Raw genomic sequence first — 12,380 nt, forward strand, 5'->3', positions numbered from 1 at the left:
CCGATTCTCTCGAAAGAAAAGAATCTGCGTCTGCAGGACGTAACAGCGGAAATGTCACGTTTATGCAATTCATCGATTGGAGTCCTATGTTTACATAGGGCCCTAGCTATCTGTTTACACAAACAACGGTGCCGCCGACTGGGGACCTTCCCGCTTCTTCCCCGCGCTACGAGTACCCCCCGCGCCCCGCACTCCCCTCTAGCCCCATGGGTTAGAACCCGCCTAGCCTATCTACTATGTACATTCAATATTTTGGCATTTATTTTAATCATGGAAATTAAAACTCAAATAACTGTTAAGTTTATATACTCAATTTTGAAGACACTCAAAGGTTTAGGATTTACGCTCATTTATTGCGTGTCATATACCCAAGTGTTGAGGGTAACCTTTAGATGTTTAGTGTGTAAACTCAAACTTGAGTGTGAACGTTGTAAACGCTCAATCTTTGAGTGTATATACTCAATGTTTGAGTATAAACACTCACAATTTAAGTGTAAAAACACAAATTTCAGACTAAACTCCCAAAATTTTTGGTTTACTCAAATTTGAGTATAAACACTGAAATTTTCAGAGTTTTTTCCGTAAGGGTACCCAAGTGTTGAGGGTAACCTATAGATATTTAGTGTGTAAACTCAAACTTAAGTATGAACATTGTAAACGCTCAATCTTTGAGTGTATATACTCAAAATTTAAGTGTAAACATACAAATTTTAAAGTAAACTCCCAAAATGTGAGGTTTACACTCAAATTTGAGTATAAAAACTGAAGTTTTCAGAGTTTTTTCCATAAGGGTAAGCATTAAAAAATTTACTCTTAACCCTTGTATAGGCATGATTAGAAACATTAAACGGATTAAACCTTTGATTGTAGTTTTCAAAATTAAATGTAAACATCAATTAAGCGTTAATCTTTATGATTTAATATTAAAATGTTGAATATGGACGCCGCAGATTTATTTATAAAAGAAATATATTTTAACTTTATACGTGAATACTGTTTTTGGCAATATCTATTGACCAGATATGTCACAACATATATTGATAATTAAGAATTGAAATATCAACATATATTGATAATTAAGAATCGAAATATCAAGAATTCGTGGATCATCGAAGTAGCAGTTCCCGTATGATTGCAGCGGTTAAACATCGTTGGATGGAGTACAAGATTGGATGGGTGACCGCACAGAGAAATAAGGAAATTAATTCCCAAATAAAGCGTTTTTTTTCAATTATAATTTTGTCCGGAATGTAATGCAGACTAATAATACATATTTTAGCAATAAAACTGAATTAAATATATAGAATAAATAACATCCACAATTTTAAGAGTAACATCCAAGTTAACTCTCAAATTGAGGATAATGCTCAAGTTCAGCGTCTAAAATAACTCTAAACTAAGTGCACTCAAATTTTGAGAGTTTTATTCATAAATATCATATTAAGTTATATCAAAAATGGCTTTGATATAGTTAATAAAATTAAAAATCTCATTGGAAAAAGAATACATATTGACATCGATAGATGTAGTTTTCTTATTTACTGACGTATCCATCGAATTAGCAATAAAATGTGTGATGAACAGATGACATCCTTTAAACAATAATACATCACTGCCACGAAATTAATTCGGAATAACGATCAACATGATGATACATATTTCACCTTTTATAATATCACATTTTAAATAATATCACATTTTAGATAATATCACATTTGAGATTAATTAATTTCATGTACTTAAAATATTATATTATTCGAACATCCAAGTTTGACCAATCTTAAAAATACGGTTAGTTTTAGACTCTACTTATTTTATATTCAATAATATTATATACAAACAAAATTACGACACACCTATGGGTTCTCCACAGTAGTATATGGGAAGCTTCGGCCGGTTAATACAAACCCCGTCCACTCCCCCACAGCGCCAAAACAAATCCCCTCCACTCCACCTCCAGACAGGTGGGCGTGGCCTAGACGGGCCTGTCTGGAGAAATGGTGCGCTCTGATTGGCCGGTGAAGTGAGGGTGGGATAACGAGGTAATTAAATGTCGTGTTTTGATTGGCTCGGTCCATAGCTGCTCACACGCTGATTGGCTCGGTCCATAGCTGCCCGTGCGACGATTGGAGAGGGCGGGAGTGTTGGCAGAGAAGAATACCACAGTAAAATGGTGGATGGCAAAAACCGAGGAAAAATGGGACCAAGAAAATTGTTCTTTATAGGAGGGAGAGGGGGAAAGTACGGTCAGCGAACATGAATAGCACACAGCTTTTGTTCTGCAGGCCATTTTTTTTTGCTGCAGCGCTTCGGTGTCTCCAACGTGTTAGCGTCTTAGTGAAAGGGTTTTTTTCTTATTATTTATGACGAAAACTTTTACGAGAATTTTCGAGAGACTTTCAACATAAGGAGAAAGGGGACGTAAAACAGGAATAAACAAGTTTGTGCCGGTATGCGTCGTCTTCTTCTTATCTGCTGTGTTGATTTACTTACTTTAGAGAATAAGTTCTTTCTGTATTCTACGACGGAGATGTTTTTAATAGGACAAAAATCTACCTTATTTAAACCTGAAATGTCGGAGCACGAGGATACGGAATTGAAATAGTCACGAATTTAAGACATAAAGAATTTATTTATGGTATATATGGTATAAGTGATACTACATTAATGAATGACTTATTACATAAAAATATGATATATAAAATCATAATCCACGTTTGGTTAAAACTACGTTAACAATTTCATTGAATTTTAGGGGAGGACTCCGTTTGACCATAATCCCGATTGCCTACAGCTTCGTTTGCACACAGCAATATTGCGCAGAGCGTATTGCACACAGGACTTTATTGTACACAGGGTATTGCACACATGACATTATTGCACACGACGTTTTGTACACAGGACATTATTGTACACAGCGTATGGCACACATGACATTATTGCACACGACGTTTTGCACACAGGACAATATTGCACACACGACAATATTGCGCACAGAACGTTATTGTACACAACGTATTGCACACGGCGTATTGCACACAGGACATTATTGTCCACAGCGTATTGCACACACGTCATTATTGCACACGATGTTTTGCCCACAGGACATTATTGTACACGGCGTATTGCACACATGACATTATTGCACACGACGTTTTGCACACAGGACATTATTGTCCACGGCGTATTGTACACACGACAATATTGCACACACGACAATATTGCACACATGACAATATTGCACACATGACATATTGCACACATGACATTATTGCACACGACGTTTTGCACACAGGACACTATTGTCCACGGCGTATTACACACGCGACAATATTGCACACAGGATATTATTGTCCCCGGCGTATTGCACACACGACATTATTGCACACGACGTTTTGCACACAGGACATTATTGTCCACGACGTACTGCACACATGACATTATTGCACACGACGTTTTGCACACAGGACATTATTGTCCACGGCGTATTGCACACACGACAATATTGCACACATGACATATTGCACACATGACATTATCGCACACGACGTTTTGCACACAGGACATTATTGTCCACGGCGTATTGCACACACGATAATACAGCACACATGACATTATTGCACACGACGTTTTGCACACAGGACATTATTGTCCACGGCGTATTGCACACATGAGATTATTGCACACGACGGTTTGCGCACAGGACATTATTGTCCACGGCGTATTGCACACACGACAATATTGCACATATGACATATTGCACACATGACATGGCACACGACGGTTTGCTGACAGGACATTATTGTCCACGGCGTATTGCACACTCGACAATATTGCACAAACGACAATATTGCACAAACGACAATATTGCACACATGACATATTGCACACATGACATTATTGCACACAAGACATTATTGCACACAGGACATTATTGTCCACGGCGTATTGCACACATGAGATTATTGCACACGACGCTTTGCACACAGGACATTATTGTCCACGGCGTATTGCACACACGACAATATTGCACATATGACATATTGCACACATGACATTATTGCACACGACGTTTTGCACACAGGACATTATTTTTCACGGCGTATTGCACACATGACATTATTGCACACGACGTTTTGCACACAGGACATTATTGTCCACGGCGAATTGCACACGTGACATTATTGCACACGACGTTTTGCACACAGGAAATTATTGTCCACGACGTATTGCACACACGACAATATTGCACACATGACATATTGCACACATGACATTATTGCACCCAAGACATTATTGCACACGACGTTTTGCACACAGGACATTATTGTCCACGGCGTATTGCACACACGACAATATTGCACACATGATGTGATTGTACACAACGTATTGCACACGGCGCATTGCGCACACGACATTATCGTACACAGCATACAGGAATAGGGAGTTTTGGCAGTACCGGGTGCACTATGGTGAATGCTAAACTCACGATAAGGTGCTTTTACATGGGAGCATCTAGAGTCCCTATACGGGACTCTAGAATTGTGTTCGGGAATCGCGCTATCAACTCTATTTGTGTTATACTATCCTTGTTTCACATTTAATGGACGATGGAGACGCAAATAGCGCTAATAGCGTCTCCCCGAACCCTGCTTAGGAACGTCAAGAATCGAGTGTCAGAGCATGCGCAGAGATATATTGAATAATTTCACTGAAACGCATTGAATTCGATTACGGAATGATCCCGTTTGCCTACAATCCCGATTGCACACATCACTTATATCAGCTGTTGCCTAGTAATTTTTTACTGCTTTAGCAATGGTAATATTTTATTTTTAAATTGGCCAATTATCGACGCATGTGTGAAACATGTAATGTGTGCAATCGAAGCCTTCCCGCTAAGATAGTAGTGTATATTAAAACATAACCTCTCTTAATTTACTGTTTTGCTTAAAGAAGCTGGAATCAGAAATTTCAGAGTCGTGTGCAATAAGTTTTTGCATCGACGCTTGATGATACCTTTACTTGGTGAAAAATCTACCTGCATATGCGCATTTCGATTTTTCATTTAATAATACGTTCAGTAGACTCAATAGTTGAGTGACTGCTCGCTGCTATTGACGTATTCTTCTAGATTTAAAATCTAACTGGATGATCTAAAAGTATACAGGTACAATGGGTGCCTCCAGAAGCATATGACCTCTTAATGAGCAATTGTAATCCCGACTGCGTACAGCGAATTCAACTGTTGAGTGAGCGCTATGGATGTATTCTTTCAGATCTAAAATGCTGATTGGATGATCTAAAAGAATACACCAATAACAGCGAGCGCTCACTCAACTGTAGAGTGTGCTAATCGCAGCCGCTGAATACATCCAATGACTGCGTTCGGCGAACTCAACCATCGACATATAGCACTGGACGGAGCATTCGACTAAATTTCTTTGATCTTCCGTCTTGACGAACCTATAAAGGGTGGTACCCAGTTCGACACGGCTCAATTTGACACGAGCCACTCACAGCGCTTCAGACTACAAAGCTTCTAAGCACCGGTCGCTGTGATTGGTGGTGTCCAATCGAGCCGTGGTCAACCGGGATCACCCCCCTATAAAGAGTAAGGTAAATGTGTGAGCACTGAACTCTCTTTCTACTATTGTCCTATTGGTTGACTTTCTTTCAGGAGGGAGAGGAGTTTCACGAGAGAATGTGTGCGTTCAGCACCCATTAGTGTGTCCTACCCAAACATTGTTCCATCTCTTTCAATCGTGTCGAGATGATTTTGATGCTATGCTCCGTCCAGTGTTATATATCGATGACCATTGTGTGCGTTCAGCACCCATTAGTGTGTCCTACCCAAACATTGTTCCATCTCTTTCAATCGTGTTGAGATGATTTTGTGACTATGCTCCGTACAGTGTTATATATCGATGGACTCAACAGTTGAGCCTCGGAAAACGAGTCTGATGATTTCAGGGTCGATCAAGGAATTAGTCAGAAGTTCTATCTCCTTGATCAAATATCGTGCACATTCGTTAATGTTGTCGGTAATAGATGTTAGCTGGTTTACATGCGCATCGACACATTTGATTGCTCTCTCCATTTCCTAAAATGTAGCTTGCTGCATTACAATAACGACGGAATTTGATTTTCTTTTCTTCGTCGGTGGTTGTGCTGACTCTGCCTGTGTATTTGCGGATGAAACTTCCTTTGGAACATTTTCATTTTCCTTATGCGTCACCAGAACAGTTTTCGCACCGTAAGCGGAGGTGAAGCTAACGAAAAGGTTTGCGAATGAGATAAAATTTACTTTGGTTTTGCTGCTTTCGCATAGGTACGTGCTCATGAGTCCCATATTCTCTGGAAATTGTTTCTACGTGTTCGAATCGAAGTTGATTCCTTCTGTGTAATTGCCAGTCAATTTGACGATAGGTTCGAAAATTCCCTCCTTCGTTGATTGTAAGTCCACGTGTAATTTCTTCGTATGAGAAGAGTTGAGTTGGTATGTCGTAGAAAGTAACAAATATTGTTGCATATCTCGTTCGGTATTATTGTTTATCACACGCGGATTAATGGACACTGAGGGATTTCCTATTTCTTGTCTTCCAGCCTTGTCCCTTCGCGTGAAAACTGTAGACGAATGTTCACTCGAATGAAGAAAAACTAGGAGGCACGATCCGAAGTAGACGCTTCGAACAACGAGACTCGAATGAAGCAGCGTACCTCCGTACCAGGTGATTTGTATTTATGTACTTCTCGAAAATTAACAAAAAAATTGCTTACGTAATAATATTTTAAATAATAAGTTCTAGAAAAATAAGTTCTAGAAGAATCTTTCTCACCATGCTATGACGCAGTTCTCCTTTTTTCCGAGAAAAAGAATAGAAGATTGAATAACGAAATTATTTCATGCACTATCATGTCACGAACATGTTCAAACTTGTAATATTCAGACGTTAAACGAAAAAATTATAAAGAATTACATTGTCGAACAATATGCGTTATAAATCTTTGATGCAAAAAAGTTTTTATGAAAAGAAGGAAGAATTTATTGAATCGTTTAGCAGAGTAACAAATAAAGAAATATATTTCACGAGTAATAAAATGCACAAAAAAAAGGAAAATATTAGAATGAGCATTTTTCAGAAAGTTGAAAATTATAAATATTTCATTTAGTGACACGTCATATCCGACGAGATTTATGGACAAGAAATATCCTACTAGGAAAAAAGTATTGTATTTAAAAAATAAAACTATTCAAAGAAATATTCCAACTTAAGATGTGTAAAAAATTATGGAATATTTTATACGGTCGGTTAACAAAAAAAAAAACAGAAAAAAAGTTGTATATTAGACGAAATATTCATATAAAGGATTAAAAGGGAAGACGCAAAAAATCAAATTTTTTTTTTGCACGAGATTTTCTACGGACGACCGATATAAACGTATAAATTTATTTACATTGACAGCCGTAAGCTCATAAACCATTTTTTCCGTAAACCTATAAACCATTCTTACCAATGAGACAGATAAATTGTCAACTTTCTCGGGACTTCAATTTTTTACTGTACTCATCCCCTCTTTTTTATGGGGGTAAGCAGGATTTTTCGTATAAATAGACGTTGCATCTTAAGAAAAATATATTTTCGAGTTTTACGTCGCAAATCTTTTCTCTCGTGGGTGCTCAGCAAAAGTTATACGTAAAGTTGTGTATAAGGTGTAATGGCAGCTTTGCAAAAAAGTGAAATGGCGAAAGAAATCATTCGTAGGAGTATCAAATTAGCTTTGATGCTTGATACACGTATAAACGCGGATAAATTTTTATCAGGATTATCCGATATTCCTGAGAAAAATATGATTTTCATCGGTTTCACCTGCGAATGCTCGGATTCGCTATTAGGGGTGTTGTATCAATTAGGATACTTTAACAGTGAGAAGCGAATTCTACGTATAGCCGCTGAAACCGTGGAAATGCGGCGGATGTTTGGACACGAGGAAGAGGATGTGGAAGGATACATCGCGAATCTCCTTTCGCATAATTTTCAAGGTAAACATCTCATATTTTTTTTTACTTTAATATTTTGTCAAAAAGTGAATACGATTAATACGAGTATGTTATATAATCAGCACGAATTAACTAATAATTTTTAAAAATAAATTCTAGGAAAAAATATTCGAATTGCGGTGATAAATCCTCTCCCGCGATCACGGAGGCGTCGCGTGGAGGAAGAGCCAGAGGCAGGTCCATCGCGTAAGTAAATTAGAAAATTGTAATATCAGAAACTGAATTTTTCGTAATTTCCTAGCATTAAAAGTAGTATTAATTATTTGTAGGAAGGGCACGTATAGTTTGACGCTTGGAAGAAGAGAGGAGGGAAATCCCGCTCATCCAGCTCTCGTCGGGTGAGTTAATATTTTTAGGATAGAAATAATTTCTAAAGTGAATAATATAAATCAATTAATAAAATCTTAATATAATACTTTCAAATACGTAAGATAATAAGTGGTTTAACATTATAAAAGGAACTAATAAGGAGCATACAGCCACAACACCAGTTATAAGTAGCAAAAATATATTCAATTTTTAAATCATATAAACGTTTCGGTCACTATCTGACCATCATCAGAGTACAATCAAATTTCATATTAAACAATATATAAATTATCTACCAGAAATTGTACTTGTCACAAAATTATCGTTCGCAAAAAGTTTTTAATAAAAATACGACGCTCAATAGTAAGAAATCACTCCAGTCCGAACTCAACAAGAATTTTTCAGAAGTAGTTGAACATCAAGGTCACATTGATTTGATCATCAATTGTAGTTTTAAAGATTTCGCACGCGGGAAAGAATATAGGCCTATATTCAATGGAGGCGATCTCGCCTCGCAAGGACGCGAACCCATGTACAAATTGTATATTATGTCCTACGAGGATGAAAGTCACTATAGGCCTATATTAAATTTAAAAGCAGCCGCGGGAAGTAGGAGAGGTTATTGCATCCCTTGTAACATAGGCTATCGCGAAGAAAGGGGTCACCGCTGTTCGAATAAGTGTCCGCGTTGCGATAACGTGCCGCCGTGTGATCAGCTCGAAGTAAACGTAGTCACGTGCGAGACATGCAAACGTTCGTTTTTCGGGAACGCATGTTTTAATCATCATCGCGCGATAAAATCGTACGATGGAAAAACGCCGCGAAGTTATTTGTAGTGTGATACAATTTTGCGAGAACTGTGGGCGTGTTGTAAATATAACAAAAGAACACGAATGCGGCGTTTCCTTTTGTAAAGTTTGTAGTTCTCCGAAACCGCAGAATCATTTTTGTGTTTTATGCAACCTCTTTCTCGCGAAGGTAGATCCTCCGATGACCAGTCAGTCGGAGATTCTCCCGCAATCGTGAGAGAGAATGAATGTGATAACACAAATGTGTGCGATCAAGAACGTCAAAAGGCGACGGCCTTCGTGTTCTACGATTTCGAAACGCGACAAGACGAATAAATGAATGGCACCGAAATAAAGATCCATGTGCCAACTCTCTGCGTCACGCCAACAAATTTGCGATTCGTGCGCGGAAATTCACGATCTATCGCAACACTGCTGCTGGTGCGGCGCTCATGAATTTATTTTTCGTCATAATTCGGTAGGGGAATTTGTCGAATTTGTAACACGACCCACAAAAAATTTCACTCATTATTTGTATAGCGCACAACGCGAAAACTTTCGACGCGCAGTTCATTCTCCGTTTCATAGTCGAAAATTACTCTAGATTAAAACCTAAAGTGATTTTAAACGGTACAAAAATTATCGTTTTGACAGTAGGACGTACAAAATTTATCGATAGTATTAATTACATGCCGATGCGTTTGTCGGAATTACCAAAAGCCTTCGGGTACTTGCCGGATACTTGCGACAAAGGCATCTTTCCGCATATTTTTAATAGCGAAAATCAAACGTACGTAGGACCTCTACCTATTGACTATTATGCACCCGAAACGATGCAACCTGACGAACGCGAATATTTCCATTTGTGGCATCTGGAAATGACGAAAAAAAATACCGTATTCGATTACCAGCGTGAAATAGTCACTTATTGTCGTACAGACGTAGATATTCTTTGGCGAGCATGCCTGTCGTTTAGAAAAATATTTTTAGAACGTGGAAACGTGTGCCCATTCGTGGAATGCACGACTATCGCCTCGACGTGTATGAGAGTTTTTCGGAAAAACTTTCTGCGCAAAGAGGAAATAGGCATCATTTCGACGGGTGGCTATAGAATGAATGACAATCAGTCGCGCAAAGCCGTACAGTGGTTGATTTTGAAGGAGCGTGAGATCGGTCGTCGTATAATTCACGCGGGACATGGTCGTGAATATAGATTAACGGATGGGATGCTCGTCGACGGATATTATGAGTGCGAGAACGTTGGTGAGACGCAACGTCACGTATTGCAGTTCAACGGTTGCTTCTTTCACGGATGCCCGGCTTGCTATCGAAATAATCGCGATGAAATAATCTGACATAATTCGAAAGATACGCTTGACGCGCGTTATGAACGAACGATTGCAACGACCTGGCCGTTACAACGGTGTGGATATATCGTGACGGAAAAATGGGAGTGTGCTTTTGACGAGGAAATGCGCGCGGATCGGGAGGTGTGCGAATTCGTCGAGGAACACCCGATGATACAAATCGCACCTCTCGATCCTCGTGATGCGTTTTTCGATGGGCATACCGGCAATATCGTGACACGATACACGGTTGCGGGTAACGAGAAGATACGTTAGACGTATGTTCTTTGTACCTTTATATTCTCAAGACTGGTGTTTTTCCAATTAAGCATCCTGACATCTTCATAGGAGATGAATGTAGCGTGCTAATTGGTGAAGCACCAAATTTCAATCTCGATCGGGTTACGGGACTCGTGCGTTGTCGTGTACTGCCCCCGCGCGACCTTTTTCATACTGTATTACCGTATCGCATCCGTGGAAAATTATTATTCTCGCTTTGTCGTACATGCTGCGAAACATTTTCTCAATCTGCTTGCGCTTACGACGAACCATCGGAACGTGAGTTTGAGGGCACGTGGTTGTCGTGTGAATTGCGCAAAGCAGTTGAGAAAGGTTATCTCGTGACACGGGTTGATGAAATTTGGCAATACCAGTGTACGAAAGGGTTGTTTGCCGGGTATATTAACACCTTCTTACAATTGAAGCAAGAAGCTAGCAGGTGGCCTAGCGAGTGCGAGGGCGATGAAATTACGAAAGAACGTTACCTTCGAGAGTATGAAACAACAGAGGGTATCGTTCTCGATAAAAATAATATTACACGAAATCCCGGACTACGCTCCGTCGCCAAACTCTGCCTCAATTCATTTTGAGGAAAATTAGGTCAGCGGACAAACCTCGCGAATACCGAAATAGTAAGAACCTCCCAACGATTCGCTGAGTTATTGTCAAGTCCGGAGCATGAGATAATCGGAATATTACCCGTCAACGATGAGGTGATGTATGTTTCGTGGCGTTTAAGACGCGAAGCGGTAGTACCCTCTCCAATAACCACGTGGCAACAGCGGCGTTCACGACGGCACAGGCACGCTTAAAATTGTATGAATATTTGGAAAAATTAGATCGACGTGTCTTGCACTATAACACCGATTCGTGTATATACCGGGTGTTTCAGACCACCCGTCCCACCCTTTTATCTTCGCAGTATAAGGTCCAATCGAAAAAGTGTTCAGATAAAAGTTGTAGGGTTTCTAAAGACCTATTTACTGGCGCTATGAATTTGATTTTGGGTGGCATCGCCAAGGTCAGGTCAAGATCACATCGATTTTTAAAAATGGAATCCCTCATCTTTCATTATATTTTTTTGTAGCTTACCTCGAGAGCTTTTCAAAACACTATAATAAAATATTTTTTCATTAAATATTTTTCGAGTTATAAGGCTCGAAAGTTACAGTACAGTCGGCATTAGCATTCCGCAAGTTGTCTGACCAACGGCTAAAACCTCTTGAATGTTGTTAAGGATCATGTCCTGGATAACATTTGTCAAGGTCAAGGTCATTGAAAGCTGTACCTCTTATTTTCATTTTTGCACTAAAAATTCATTTTTACGTAAAAATGAAAATAAGAGGTACAATCACCAATGGACTTAATCTTAACACATGTTATCCAGGACATGATCCTGAACAACATTCAAGAGGTTTCAGCTGTCGGTCGGATAACTTGCGTAATGCTAATACCGGCTGTACTGTAACTTTCGAGCTTTATGACTCGAAAAATACTTAATAAAAAAATATTTTATTATAGTGTTTTGAAAAGCTCTCGAGGTAAGCTACAAGAAAATGTTATGAAAAATAAGGGATTCCATTTTAAAAAATCGAT

The 12,380-nt window shown here is 39.0% G+C and overlaps 1 pseudogene; it reads left to right on the top strand.

Annotated features, from left to right (window-relative positions):
* Positions 1–7,719: 7,719 nt before the first annotated feature.
* Positions 7,720–11,374, top strand: LOC108763695 (uncharacterized; annotated as a pseudogene).
* The last annotated feature ends 1,006 nt before the right edge of the window (positions 11,375–12,380 follow it).

This window comes from Trachymyrmex cornetzi, unplaced genomic scaffold (assembly GCF_001594075.2).
Source record: "Trachymyrmex cornetzi isolate Tcor2-1 unplaced genomic scaffold, Tcor1.1 scaffold379, whole genome shotgun sequence".
NCBI lineage: Eukaryota > Metazoa > Arthropoda > Insecta > Hymenoptera > Formicidae > Trachymyrmex > Trachymyrmex cornetzi.